The sequence below is a fragment of the Lissotriton helveticus genome, chromosome 3_1 (genome assembly GCF_964261635.1).
Source record: "Lissotriton helveticus chromosome 3_1, aLisHel1.1, whole genome shotgun sequence".
NCBI classification, from domain to species: domain Eukaryota; kingdom Metazoa; phylum Chordata; class Amphibia; order Caudata; family Salamandridae; genus Lissotriton; species Lissotriton helveticus.
The window spans coordinates 661,972,421-661,987,845 of NC_136061.1; the positions used below are offsets into that span (position 1 = coordinate 661,972,421).

The 15,425-nt window shown below is 47.6% G+C and overlaps 2 protein-coding genes across 3 annotated transcripts in view; one reads left to right on the forward strand and one right to left on the reverse strand.

Annotated features, from left to right (window-relative positions):
* The window catches only part of YARS1 (tyrosyl-tRNA synthetase 1), a 176,024-nt gene extending 163,438 nt beyond the window's left edge, over positions 1 to 12,586 (reverse strand). The window contains exon 1 of the mRNA XM_078680744.1: positions 12,472 to 12,586. The gene's annotated coding sequence lies outside the window, so the exon portion shown is untranslated. The remainder of the gene's footprint in view (positions 1 to 12,471) is intronic.
* S100PBP (S100P binding protein) overlaps positions 1 to 15,425 on the forward strand; it is a 454,146-nt gene that overhangs the window by 70,353 nt on the left and 368,368 nt on the right. The window lies entirely within an intron of this gene.

The following is a 15,425-nucleotide window of genomic DNA, read 5'->3' on the forward strand; positions in this document are numbered from 1 at the left end:
TTGCCTAAAACACATACTAGCAGGCACATATGAAAGGCTGGGTAAAGAATACATCAAGGCATCCTGGGAATTACCATACACTTACAGATGATGGAGTGGGGGTCGTGAAGTGTTTCTTAGCCGGAAAAACTGAAAACGCACTAAGCGGTTCCCTCCTTTGTCAGGGTATAAGCCTACACGGGGCCTGCAATGGTTCCTCTAACAACTTATCCTGCCACCTGCAAGGTTCTCCGGCTGCGGTGATTGATCCACTTTTTGGACAGCTTTCAAATGGAAGGTACATTATGTTGAACGATCACAGCTGCTGTGGCATGTTGCCAGGAATACCATTTCTAGTAACTGTGTCAGCCAGGGTCACTTGATGTATGCAAGTATTGATTCCTAAAACCAAGACAAACCGGGAGTCGCCTTTATTGCCTTCACTGAACATCTCTTCTATATGAATTGATACTTTAAGCAGAATGAAATCCATTCTTTTAAAAAAAACTGTGTCACTGACCTCGGCGTAAGAAACGTATGATCTAGTTCAAGTTCAGAAATTTATATAGCGCACTACTCACCCAGAGGGTCTCAAGGCGCTTGGGGGAGGGGGGTGCATTTACTTATCGAATATCCAAGTTTTTAGTTGTTTTCTGAAGGAGAGGTGGTTCTGAGTAAGGCGGAGGTGGGTGGGGCGAGAATTCCAGGTCTTGGCCGCTAGGTAGGAGAAGGATCTGCCCCCCATGGTGGATCTATGGATGCGTGGGATTGCGGCGAGGGCTTGATTGGATGATCGTAGTTGGCGGATGGGGGTGTATTAGGTCAGTCGTGTGTTGAGGCATTCGGGTCCAAGGTCGTAGAGGGCTTTGTGTGCGTGGGTGAGGAGACAAAACGTTATTCTCTTGTTGACGGGGAGCCAGTGGAGGTCTTTCAGGTGACCGGAAATGTGATCTTGACGAGGAATGTCCAGTAAGAGTCTGGCTGAGGCATTTTGGATGCGTTGGAGTTTTTTCTGTAGTTTGGCTGTGGTTCCGGCGTAAAGGGTGTTTCCGTAATCCAGATGGCTGATGACCAGGGCGTGGGTGACCGTCTTTCTTGTTTCGGTGGGGATCGAACGGAAGACTTTCTTGAGCATGCGTAGGATGTTAAAGCAGGATGATGAGACGCCGTTGACTTGTCTGGACATCGAGAGAGAGGAGTCTAGGATGAAGCCCAGGTTGCGTGCGTGATCCGTAGGTATGGGTGCGGTTCCCAGGGCAGGTGGCCACCAAGAGTTGTCCCAGGCATAGGGGGATGAACCTAAGATGAGGACTTCCGTTTTGTCCGAGTTTAGTTTTAAACAGCTGTTCTTCATCCACTCGGCTACTTCTTTCATTCCTTCGTGTAGATCTGCAAGTTGCAAGGACTTCTGCAGAGATACATGCCCTCTTAATTACAAATTGCCCTATACATTTCTCAGAAATGTTAAGTCTTATCTGAAACATGTCTGATATGAGTGGTATTGTACATATATTTAAGACAGTATTTTCAGGACTGTTAGCACCTTTTGAAGCGGTCCTAGGAATATTTCCAAAATTCGTGCACTGTGTTTAGCGGATTGCCTCATTTTGGGACTCGCTGCAGGTATACTATTTTTGCTCCTACTGCTGCGATATGGCAAGTCAATTCACCAGCGACACCCAGTTCACCATGGAGACAACTCTACTGGCGATGAAGTGTCGTGAGCGCGTCGTCCAAATTTTGGAACTACCTCGTCTAAGAGAATTGAATACCACATGGTTTCTATCATTCAGACCAATTTGGCAAGATTGCATCTTACCTGTTCTACGATGCCTGCTGTGTGGAGAAGAATGCGTTTTAGAGACATGTCTCACACTCCCATCAGTCATGCCAACGGATGTTGATACTTTGCTTGAACCAGTAACGGCCCATGCACTCTGTTGTCCCCTACTGCTACCAATTCTTTTGAGATCTCACAGACGCAAAATGCTACTGCTGAGGTATGAGAAACAGGCACACAGGAACCATCTGATTCGAACATTGCTAATGCGACCAACGCTGACGGCGATGTTTCACATCTATGTGCGGTTGATCTTCTTAACGAGGTAATCCAACTTTCACCTACAATGGTAGACACATTTTTTACAGACTTAGAAGATTTGATGTTTTCTCCAAATACCAACACTGCCTTTTGATTTGGCACACAGTGTTCCGAGATACTCTGAATTAGACCTTCATTTTTTCAAAACAAAGTTCTAACTTTGGAACTCATTTTTCTATGATGATTATTTTTCCAAATTTGTATTTTTTTCATTTTTTGGCACCCAGTAATCTGCTTAAAGTAGAACTATTCATAGAGAACTAGAATTCTTTGAAAAATTCCTGAGACAATATTTGACCTTGTCCTCATAATCAACAGTTATATTTATTATGACATGAAATGGGTTCGGCACCTTTTTTCTTATGTATTTACGAGCCATTTCATAAATGTATTTTCGTGATTCATTCAGATAGCATTTTTTCAAATGTCAAATATATGCTTAGAATAAAACATTGCTTTAAATGCGTACAGCACAAATGCTCTTTTCATGTACAACTAGTACCAATGCATTTTTATGTTGTTGGGTGGGTTTTTTAAACACTTGTTGTATAGAAAGTTTTTAGATATGTTTGTACATGTTTAGACCTTAGTATTTAGTAGAAGTCGTACATAAGAAAGTGGAGTGGGTGTTGTAAGGTGTTTTAGATTCCGGATGGATTTTGCCGATTCATGCCCTTATATAGGTACAATTCACGTTGCCCTTATATATGCATATAAATCAAGCCCTTATTTAGGCATAGCCCATGCTACCCAAAGATAGGCATGGCTACTTCCATCGGTTCACCAAACGTCACAACGATTTCTTGGAAATCCAGCCTAAGCCGATAGGGACTTCCCCTTGCTTGAATATTGATTTCTCCAAGGACTCAGTTACTTTTACAATGAACAACTATTCCCTAGGGGTTCATTCATGACGTTACGTCAAAGATGGCATTCCTAAACACCTTCAAGGTATAAATATACCTTCACTTGCTATGGCAAAGCACGGTGGTTCGGAGCAGTTTGACGACCTACTTGCCTGACGCAGCTCGCTACAGCAAGTGCCGAAGGAAGCAGACTCTCCAGCTGACGCACTGATCAGGAAGCTGCCCTCCTCTGCTGAGAAATCTCCAACAAACCATATTACAATGTCCATAGTTAGCGAACAAGGGAGTCAGCCTTCTACCAGTAATCTTTGCAATGCATCAAGTACAGATTTTTTGATTAATCCATATACAGCAGAAGAGATAATCAAAATAATCAAAAAGGGCAAATCTAATGGGGCGCCAGGCCCGAATGGCATCCCACAAGCAGTTTATAAATATGCACCAGAATTTTGGGGCCCACGCCTAGCGAAACTGTTTGCAGACGTGCAAAGTTGCAATCAAGTCCCCGAAAGTTGGCAAGGATCTATAGTTATGCCAATATACAAAGGTGGTGAAAGATCAAATCCGACCAACTATAGATTAATTGCACTGCAGGACGTAGAGGCAAAATACTTTGCTTCGCTACTTTTAAACGACTTGGTAACTTGGACAGATGAAAGAGAGTTGATCCCTATCAACCAAACAGGGTTCAGAAAAGGGATTGGTACAACATCAAATATCCTATCCATCAGCATAATAGCAGAAAAATGTTTGAGTAGAAAACAGGATTTGAACTTGTGTTTCATAGATCTTCAAGCGGCCTTCGACAGTGTTGACCGAAACCTGTTATGGTCGAAATTAATAGCATGGTCTATCCCAGCGAACATCTTGAGGGGCCTGTTGTTATTCTATTCCGACACCTGGTCGCAAGTCAAAATAGGGGATAGATCCCGGCTGTCGAGAAAAGTGTTTACATCGATTGGCTTAAAACAAGGGTGTGTCCTTGCGCCTCATCTATTCAACCTTTTCATCTCGGGAAATTGAACAACTGTCGGGCACATCCTCCGAAATTAGGTAATTTGCAGCTTACACATTTAGCATATGCCGATGATATCGTCCTTATGAGTCTAACGAAGGTGGGTCTAATTAGACTAGTAACAGAACTCTCAGCTTTCCTGTCGGTAAATAAGTTGGCTTTAAATGCTACAAAAACTAAAACAATGTTAATAACCACCCGTCGTGTATCACAACACTCTATCTGGTTAGAAGGTAAACCGTTGGAGAAAGTCTCTAATTATAAATATCTGGGTTATTATATCGACGATAAGCTCAACTTATTGGCCCAGAAAAAATATCTGACACAAAGAGCGGGAGCTTTAATATTCGGGCTTAGCGCTCTTTCAAAGAAATTGGAAGGACCATCATTAAAACCACTATTAACTGTGATGGCGAATAAGGTTCTTCCCACGCTGACATATGCAAGTGCAGCAATGTACGGAAAGGATGCGGACCTATTAAACAGCTTAATAACTAAAATTTATAAAAAGGTACTCCGACTACTCAACAAGGCTTCACCTGCGCAAATGCGCCTCAAATTTGGCCTAAAAAAACGAAACATTGGGAAGACTATATTCGTATATCAAGGTGTGGTACCAGATTATGAAAAAAGCAACTGTCAATAATCTTAATACTTTTCTTTGGCAGGAGCTGAAAACACATGAAAACTCAAAAGCAAATCAATTTTTAATGCATGCATTGGAGGCAACATGCTCCGTAAATCTCTGGGACAAAAACTTGCCATTTGCCGCATTAAAACAGGCTCTAAATAAAGTGGCAAAATTTCACTCCTTGGTTACAGACAAAGACATTTTCTCGCACCGTTCCCACTCTTGGGCCGTGATAAACGGTTATAAGGCACTTACCCCTGCATTTTACTTGGAAACAGCCTACTCAATCTTTATTAAGAAAAAGCTGATGGACCTGAGATTTGGTAAATTTCCAACCTTAGCTGAGGAGCCCGCCTGGAAGCAGCACGAAGCCGTCATCTGCCGACTGTGTGGTAGTCCCAAAGAAGATCTAATCCATATCATTTGTCATTGCAAAATGTTAAGTAAGGAACGGTTATACTTCTTAAAGCATTCCTTTCGGATTAACAGGTTACGGACATGTAGATCCGCCATTATTGGAGGTCTGGACTCAACCGCCCCTCTAATACACTGCAAGCTGGTAAAGTTCTTGCAGAGATTTGAGAATCGCCTTAAAACTACTGGAAGTCTTCAAATTGTTGATGGCTAATTCCTCACACCTCATTTTTGTTTTAATTACTAAATTTTTAATGTGATTGTTTTCTGTTTTAATGAATATTTTAAAAGTTTTTTTGTTTTTTTTTGTTTTGTTTTTTTACTTGGTTGTGCGCTGTTAACGAAATTGTTATGGTTTTAATTAACTAAACAATAAAGTTCAAAATTCAAAAAAAAAGCTCCAGTGTTTCTGACTTCCATTGCGGGGTGTTGGGAAATCGAGTCCAGAGACAGAGATACCAGACCTCCTTCATTCTAAGGTATGAAGCTGATTAGAACCTAGAGAAACCTTTGGTAGATTCTTTGCAAAACTAAACCTATGCTAAAGACCATACTTACTCCCTCGTACTAGACTTAGGTACATTGGGGTAGGAGTATTTTAGAAGCACCAGTTGAGTATTTTAGCCTGTGTACTTATGTATGTATTTTTATATGGCTTAGAAACCATACAATGCTCTTACAGTATTATTTTATAATACTATTCTTGCTGTACGCATTATACTTTGCAGTCTGCCTAACGATTGTAGCAGTTCACCTCTCTTGCATGAGAAAGAAGACTGTTCAATAAACCCTTTTTTATTGAAAACGGCCGTCTGTTTCTCTGCAACTCTGTAGAAACGAAGCATGCACGACTGACTAAGTGAAATACTTATCTATTGTTTCCACAAAGTTGTCATGATTATGCGGTTGTCAGAAACGTATCCCTTCTTGTGAATTCGAGAGAGTTTCTAGTGACCTCTGAGCTAGCTGGCACTCACAATTAAGTTTAGTATATTCGATAGAGACCTATTGACCTAAGTCCTACGTCATATCTATAGGATATATTATTCCAATGCGCAGAGCCTATTGGGAATATAGGAACTACACTATGCTGGCGGCCGGACATCAGTCCTCCCGCCATCATAGCTGTTTTGGACCACCCATCAGACGTGCGGCAGTCCCACCAGTGCAATTATGCTGCACCTGCCATACTGGCGGGCGCATCCTGGCCTTTTAACACATGCACAGCATTTCCCTGCACGACGTGGCAGGCACCACCCGGTGCCTGCCACTTGGTGCATGGAATTAATGGTACCCCCTGCAGTACACCCCCCCCTACACACCCACACATACACACACACACAGAAGGGGCCCACAATGGGCCCCCAAAGCCAGTCTCTGCCTGTCTTTTTGCGGCGGGATATCTGCCGCAAAAAGACAGGCAGAAGGGCATACCCTAATGACTATAGCAGTGCCTGCACGGCACTGCTGCAATGTTGCCCGGGTTCCGCAAGGCAGGCTGAAAAAGACCGCCTTGGAGAACCATGGCATACAGACTTTCTGTCCGCCACGGAAACATTGTGATTTCCTCCGCCATCCTAATTTGGCGGTGGGAATTTTCAGTATGATGGCGGAAGGACCGCCGGCGATGGCGGTCCTTCGGCCATCATAATGAACTCCTAAGTCCTCATCCTGGGATCCATCCCTCTGTCTGGGACGACTCCTGCTGGTCCAGGCAGAGGGGGCCCGCAGCAGCACTTGGAACCCTCCCACCGACCACGTACAAAACCTTAGCATTTTTCTGGACTTCTCACTCTAAATAAACCACCAAATCAACGCCGTTTAATTCGCCTATTTCAACACGCTCCATTTACTTCATAAGATCTTGCAGTGCATCCCCACCATAATGCAGAGATCCGGGGCAAGGCCTTCGACTGGTTCCACTCTTTCCACTCTTATTTATTTTATTTAAATTATTTATTTAAAACATTTATAGAGCGCGGCTGTCACCTGGCAGGTATCCTGGCGCTGGTAACTACTCCTGGGTTTTTAGGCGAGGGGGTGAACTGTGGGCGAGCGGACTTGGAGGGGTGGGCTAGGACTTAGAGGGGAAGAGCCATGTTTTGATTCGCTTCCTGAAGGGTAGGAGGTGAGGGATTTGGCGAATATCGGCAGGCAGACTGTTCCAAAACTTGGCCGCAGCTACTCTGAAGGATCTTCCCCCTGTCCTGGCCTTCTTACATCTGGGTACTTTCACAAGGCAGGCGGTTGCGGACCTGAGTGTTCTGGTGGGAATATACCACGAGAACAGACGTTGGAGGGGTCTAGGTCCTGCACCGTGTAGGGCCTTGAAGACCAAGCAGAGGGCTTTGAAGGCAATGCGTTGCTTCAAAGGAAGCCAGTGCAGCTCGGCCAAGGCGGCGGTGGTCGAGGATCTCCTGGTCCAACCAAGAGCCAGTTTGGCTGCAGCTGACTGAACTCGTTGGAGTCTGTCCAGCAGTGTCGCAGGGGATTCAAACAGGAGGGCATTACAATAGTCAAGGCGACTGAGAATAGTGCACCTGACTATCAATGCTCGGGCTGAAGGTGGTAGTAGAGGCAGGATTTTGCGCAGTGAGCGCATAAGGGCTGAGCAGGTGGCGACTGTTCTTGAAACCTGCGTTTCCATGCTCAGTTGGTGATTTAGCATGACGCCCAAATTGCGAACACTGGTAACAGGTAGCGGATTGTTAGTGTTTTCCGGGGGCCAGAACTCAGCAGGCAGAGGGCGGGGTATACGGCTCGCGGGACAGAACAGAACCTCGGTTTTCGAGGAGTTAAACTGGAGGGAGTTCCGGTGTAACCAGCCTGCGATGTCTCTTAGGCAGTTATGGAAGGCTTCTAAAGAGATGGAGTCTTCGCCCTCCCAAGAGAAAAGGAGCTGGGTATCGTCCGCATAGTTTACTGTAGTCATATTGTGCGATTTAATTAAAGTGACCAGTGGTTTCAAGTAAACATTGAAAAGAATCGGACTGATAGAGGAGCCCTGGGGAACACCGTGAGGGACAGGGGAGAAGGCCGATTGGAAAGGGGGGAGGGATACAGCCTGTTTTCTGTCATTGAGATAGGAATGAAACCAGAGCAGGGCCGTGCCATCGATCCCTGCCTCTCAAGCAAGGTCCCATGATTGACAGTGTCGAATGCGGCAGACAGGTCTAATAAGATCAAGGCCACAGCTTGGCCCCTGTCTGCACGCATTCGTAACTCTTCCATGGCAGTGAGCACTGCAGTTTCAGTGCCATGGGCTGGGCGAAAGCCAAATTGGAATTCGTCCAGAACGTGATGCTGCTCGAGGTGGATTGAGAGGCAATTGCTGACCCAACGTTCAAGCACCTTCGCCGGAAATGGCAGAAGTGATATGGGGCGGAAGTTGGACAGGCATTCTGGGTTCAGCGTAGGTTTCTTTAGTAGCGGGGTGATGAGCGCTTGCTTCCAGGGGATAGGGACGAAACCACAGCTGAGAGATTGATTGCAGATCATCCGGAGGGTGTGGAATAACTCGTGCCCGCATGCTTTCCAGATTTTCGGGGGTAAAGGGTCAAGGGGAGATCCCGAGGTGATGGCCAGTGCCAATTTCTCAAATTCTGCTTGAGAGATCAGAGGGAAAGCCAGGAGACTATTCATAGGAGGGCACAGTGACCTCGGAGAATCAGGGTTGGTGGCGCCAACTCCGGGGGGGGTTGGGTGGTTATGTGACGGGGGCGTTGCCAAATTGTTGATGATGGTCTCAATTTTATCGGTAAAAAACTGAGCGAGGTTGTCACAGAGAGTCTGAGATGGGGGAATGGAGTTCTTGACGCAGTCAGGATGTATAATATTATCCAGGATCTGAAATATACTTTTTGGGCTGTTAGCAGCGTTAGCTATAGTAGAGCAGTAGTAGTTCGATTTACTCTCTGCGATGGCAGATTTGTAGTCACGGAGTGAGTTTTTCCAGAGGGCTTTATTGTTGTCACAGTATCCGTGTCTCCACTTTCTCTCGGCCTGTTTACAGGCTGATTTGAGGGTTTTCAGGGAATCATTGTACCAGGGAGCAGGTGCTCTACCTTTAGGTTTGCAGAGTTTTAAAGGGGCAACCGAGTTCGAGATGGAGATAATTCTCGAGCTGAGGGATCTATAATTGTTTTCCACTGAGCTGGTAGGAGAGAAGCTGTCCTGCACCTCAAAGACTTTAGTGGAGGTGCTGAGTTTTTCTAGAGCTTTCCAGTTTCGATAAGAGAATTGTGGTGGAGAATAATTCTTGGGCTTTCTTATTGTGACGTTGGTGATGTAAAGTTTAATGAGCGAGTGGTCCGTCCAGCTCATAGGCAGAATATCGCCTACTTGAGTTTGATCAGGACTCGAAAAAATAAGGTCAAGACGATTGCCTGCGGAGTGGGTGGGGTCCTTTATCAGTTGGTGAAGCCCCACGCTGTCACAAGACAGCAGAAGGTTGTCTAAACCTGTATCTAGGCTGCCGTTTGGCCAGAGATTGAAATCTCCTAGTATAATAAGTTTGTTATGGGAGGTTGCCATGTTAGTGATGATCGTAAGGAGAGCTTGTTGTTGCGGGAGGGAAAATGCCCCTGGCGGTCAGTAACAGATGATCACCGTAAAGGTGACTCCTGGGTGGCAGTTTATAGTCAGACCAAAGAGCTCGATTCCGGGTACAGGATCTATGTCAATGGTGTTCATTTGCCAAGAGGCTCGGAAGATGACGCCAACTCCGCCGCCGCGGCCTTTGGGTCTGGAGAGATGTAGAATGTTGAAGTTTAGAGGGCAGGCAGATGCTAAGTCGGTCTCACAATTGGCATGTGTCCAGGTCTCAGTTAGAAAAAGTACATCTAGATGGTGTGAATCTATAAGGAGATTGATTTCAGTGGCATGCTTCGGTAGAGATCTGACATTCAAGAGACCTCCTACGATTAAGCCCTTATTGGTGAAGTCAGTTAAGGGAGAAGCAGTCTCTTCAAAGGTGAGCTTACCCTCGTGCGCATAGCCTCGTAGATTGAGCAGTGCATCCCGGGTGTAGCAGGGGGATTGAGGGCTGGATTGGGCAGGGTAAGTGGCGCTAGGCGCGTCCTCGTTGCGGACGAGCGCAGACGAGCTTGCCTTAAGCGCGCCTTTGGCGCGCAATCGGCGTGCCCGCTGCGCTCGTCCGCTGCGCTTCCGGTATTGACACATGGGTTATAGTGGTAGCAAGTGACGTGGAAGGGGGGGTGGCCAGTAAGAGATGGGCGTGGCTATCGTCTCCCTCGGCGAGCAGTGGCGCCAAGAAACGAGTGAATTCCGTTTCCCAACAGCTAGTATTCAGCTGCTCTGGGAATCAGGTGAGTGTCAGAGTAAAATCAATGTGCAAATCGGCAAGTATTATAAGAGCAAACACACAGCATACAGTTTTAAAAATGAGCAGTAAACACCTCCCGGCTTTTCGCCTCAGGAGTAGCACAAGCAATAGAGCAGCGCTCGAGTTCTGCGCGCCCTATTTATCTCTGCGGAGGGGGCGTGGCCAGCAAGAGATGGGCGTGGCTATCGTCTCCCTCGGCGAGCAATGGCGCCAAGAAACGAGTGAATTCCGTTTCCCAACTGCTAGTATTCAGCCGCTCTGGGAATCAGGTGAGTGTCAGAGTAAAATCAATGTGCAAATCGGCAAGTATTATAAGAGCAAACACACAGCATACAGTTTTAAAAATGAGCAGTAAACACCTCCCGGCTTTTCGCCTCAGGAGTAGCACAAGCAATAGAGCCTGGCAGAAAGCAGCGGGTCAGACTCCCACCTTTCCTCTTGGACCCTACACCAACCACCTGAGGAGTCCCCAAGGGGTCCTTCCTCAGCCCCAGGCTCTTCAACGTTTACATGACTCCGCTCGCCCCATTGTCCGAACCCATGGACTCAACATTTTTTCATTCGCAGACGACACCCAACTCATTCTCTCCCTATCCAGCGAACCCAATGCAGCCAAACACAACTTTCAAGAAGGCATGGAAGTACTCATCATGGGCCCACACCCCGACGCCTTGAACGACACCTGGTGGCCCCCACCCTCGGAAGCCCACCCACCCCCATGGACCACGCACACAACCTTGCTATTATCCTGGACTTTGAGCTCAAAATGGACCGCCAGATCAACTCCGTCGCGTCCTCCTGTTCTCACACCCTCTGCCTCCTATGTAAGACCTTCAAATGGATCCCCCCTCGAGCACAGAAAGACAGTCACTCACGCCCTTGTCACCAGCAGACTCTACTACTGCAACGCACTGTATGCTGGAATCAACAAAAACCTTACCCGCAAGCTATAAAACATCAAGAACGCCGCCACAAGATTGGTCCTCAACCTGCCAAGACACTTCTATATCTCCCAGCACCTGCGCACACTCGATTGTCTCCCCATCGAGGCTAGAATCACCTTCAAGATTCTCACCCACGCCACACCAGACCAGCATACCTGAACAGCTGACTTCAAATTCTACTCACCCAAAAGGAACCTACCATCAGCCCAGCTCTTCTATGCCGTTGTCCCCCATGCCAGAAAGACCAGATCGGGAAGCCGCTCCTTCTCCTTCCTCGCGGCCAAAGCTTGGAATGCCTTACTGCTCCACCTCAGACAGACCACATCACTCCCATCTTCACGCAAAACCTCAAAACATGGCTTTTCGACAGACCCTCTCCTTGATGGACTGGAACCTGCACTCCCCCTCCTCCCCAGCGTTGAGACCCTTATGGGTGAGTAGTCACGCTTAACAAACACCTGATTGATTGATTGATACCACAACCACCAGTTCTCCTTCTAGACGTACACCAGACATCTCCACTCCGTCCAACTGGCCCAAACCACCATCCCACGTATCAGCAAGACCACTGCTGGAGAAAGATCCTTCTCCTAACTCCTGGAACTCCCTGCCTCTCCACCTCAGGCAATCACCATTACGCCCGCAATTCAGGAAGAACCTCAAGACCTGGCTCTTCGACTGAACCGCAGATCCCTTCCCCCCCCCCCCCTCACCCCACACTACTTGAAACCCTTATGGGTAAGTAGTTGCGCTTTATAATAATGAGTGTGTAAATGAATGTACAGGTTACATAAATGAGTGAGGGATACAACGTGTAAGAGTTGCATGTTTATAGCTCACTGTGCTATATTAGGATTACTATGTATGAACTGTCGATAACTATCTCTGTGTTAAAAGCAGTGACCTACTTATCTAGCAACATAATGTATAAATATTGTCATCTGCATATTACATGATCGGCTTTGCATCAGACATATTAGAGTGCATTTAAAAAACTTGCAAGGGTTAATATATTAACCCTTGCTAATTTGTTTTAATGCACTCATGAGTCATTATACTAGACCTGGTAAAACAACTGGGCAATATGCTAAAATAATTATTAAGTAGCATATTTAAACAATGCAAACATTCACATTGCACAAACATTTTAAATTACAATTTATTATTTCACACTTACCTTATCAAGCAGCTGCTTCTGTTTTAGTTAGCTAGTTGATGGCCTCGATGCTGGTTGCTGTGTGCTTTGTGCTTCTCCTCACGTCTCTGGACCTGCTCCTGCCACCTTCAATTCAGGGCTGCTGCTGGTTCAGAGGAGCTGAAAGTGAATGCTCTACTCTATGTAGCATGTGACTCCACCTCACAGGGTCATGAGTCAAGTCTCATGACTGTGAAATAAGGAAATGTGTGTGTGCATTTTTTTAAAATTCAGAGTCTGTAAAGTTATTACAATAATGCTGGAAATCATTATTGTAATAACAAAAAAAAAAAATAACCTTTCCCAACTAGTCATAGAGATGGGTGGGGTCAGTTATGCTTGACCCCACCCCATCCAGTGATGACTGGTGAAAAGGAGGGGTGAGGCAGGGCAGTGTGGTACTGTCTAATGCTGCCTCTGGCTTATACAGTATCCGCCCGAGGCTGCTCTTGAATTTTGATGCTGCCTGGCATCATCAGTGGGGGGGCCCTACCACGGCTTTCCACATAACTACCGGGCTGACACCATGTCCGCCCAGTAGATCTAAGGTTTAATTTTGTGACACATGACCCCAAACTGCCTTCATCTGTGCCTGCCCTGCGTGACACAATGCCCTTTGAGTGTAAGTCTGACTGAGCGTCGCAGGCATAGCAGGCAGGCAACAGTATCAGGACTCGGCAGTGGCACCCCGTGACTCAGGCTGAGTGACTCAGACTTGCGCTGTCATCAGCAGTGCAGGCTGGGCACTTGTAGTCCCGCGCGGTGTGGGTGCACGGGTCTGTTCCGCTTTCAAATTAAAATAAGTAACATTGTTGTTACTTATCATTTTAAATCTAACTGCATATAGAGCGAGGTGGGCGGCGGTCAGAGAAGGGAGAGCGCCGCCCGCCCATTGCAGAAAACCGCCGCTGAGTATAGATCCATTCTCCTCATACTGCAGAGTCAATACCTGGGTACATGGCTGTTCTACTACGACAGCCCGCCTAGGTTAGCGAGACTAATACTGAGTTCAGTTGCCTGAAAATACGCATGGGAATGTGACACATCGAGTTCTGGAGTACATATAGGCTCCTCTACAGTACCACCATCTTAGAGACCACCAGCCGGCCCATAAGGGAGAGCGACAGTGAGTTCCAAAAAGTCACGGAGCCCATGATCTCGTCTTCCACCCTGAAAAAACACTTGAGGCGGACGGATTGCGAATCGTCGTTACCCACACTCCTAAGTAACTGAAGTGTTTGGTTTCCCATCTCAAACCAAGATTCGGAGGTTGCTTCCGCGGCAACACAGGCCAGGCAGCAAGCGGAAAGAGCAAAGATTTATGCTTATTTAATCGTAAACCCGAATATGCTCCAAAATCTTGCAGAAGCTGTTATAGCTCAGATATTGGTACGCAAGGAGAGGAGATACAGAACATTGTCGGCATCTAATTACCTGCATGCTCCCTTAGGCATCTATGCCCCACCCATGGAGGTCACCACGTGACCAGAAGGCAAGTGGTTCAAGGGCCAGGGCAAAAGTGATGGTGGGCAACCCTGGTGCATTCACCGTCCCAGCGTCTACTTCTCTGAACAGCATGGACCCACCTGCACCCGAGCGCTCAGGTCAGTGTAAAGGAGTATCATCCACCTGAAAAACCACGGGCCAAATTCCGAAGAGCTCAACACTGCCTGTAGATACACCCAGTCCATAACATCAAACGCTTTCTCAAGATCCATGGCCACTAATGCCATTTCCTCTTATAAGCTCTGAACCTCATGCTGGACGTGTGTTAATCGTAGTATATTCATGCCCGTGTTGCGGCCGGGGACGAAGCCACATTGATCTTCATGTATCAAGAGGGGCATATATGGAGACAGACGCTTGGCCATCATTTTACACAATATGTTGACGTCGGTATTAATCATGGTTTATGGAATATATGCTTCTGGGTCCCGACTATCAACCCCCTGTTTTGTAAAAGCCTACAAATCTCATCCTCCCGCATGGTTGGGGGTAGGACTCCCCACTCAAAGGCCTAGTTGAATACTTGTTAGGGGGGTTGGTCCAACTTTTCTGAGTAGGTTTCATAGAATTCCGGGGAAACCCGTCTCCCCCTGGCGCCTTGGGCCTGGAGAGCTTTCGCAGTGCTGTCCTGATCAGCACGGTCGCTTCTCCTACCGCGTGGCCACCCCGAGTGTGCTCGTTCTCCTCCCGCTGCCGCCGCCGCCGATTCTCTCGTGTGCCCTGTAACCTGCTAACTGTAAGCTGTCCCTGACTGTCCCTGTGCCTGCTTGTTGTCCCTGACTGTCCCTGTGCCTGCCTGTTCTCGTACCTATCTTTCCGCCGTTTTTCCCGCTCTCTAGTGTGTGCCCTGTCCCTTTGCCCTTGCCCATCGTTGTCCCCTGGCCCACCCCGCTCCCTGCCGCTGCTCCCCCCCGGCCCCACCCCCGCTCCCTCCAGCATCCTCGCACGCTCCCCCCCACTCGCCACCCCGCTCCCAGCTGCTCCTCCCCCGCCCCCCCACTACGCCATTTATGGCGGAGTCCACGCGTACGCGCAGCGTCGACGCGCAGCGGGCACGCCGAATGCGCGCCAAAGGTAAGCCTGTCTGCGCCCGTCCGCGCCTGGACCGCGCCCAGTGCCAGGACCCTTGGCCCCCACTGCTGCAAAACGACCCGACCGACCTACACCGCCGCCACCCTCAACGCACTCAATGCCGGCCGGAACCCCGCCTGCTGCCGGGCCGCCCCGAAACGCATTCACGGACCCTTCACCTGCAGAACCTGCAAGTTCACCTGCCTCCGAACCCGCACCGCACCCGCCAAGCCAAGCACCAGCAGCAACCTCAAGTGCATCCTGCTCAACACCCGCTCCGTTCACAGACACGCCGTGGAACTCTGGAACCTCCTCGACACAACATCACCAGACATTGTCTTCCTCACGGAAACCTGGAT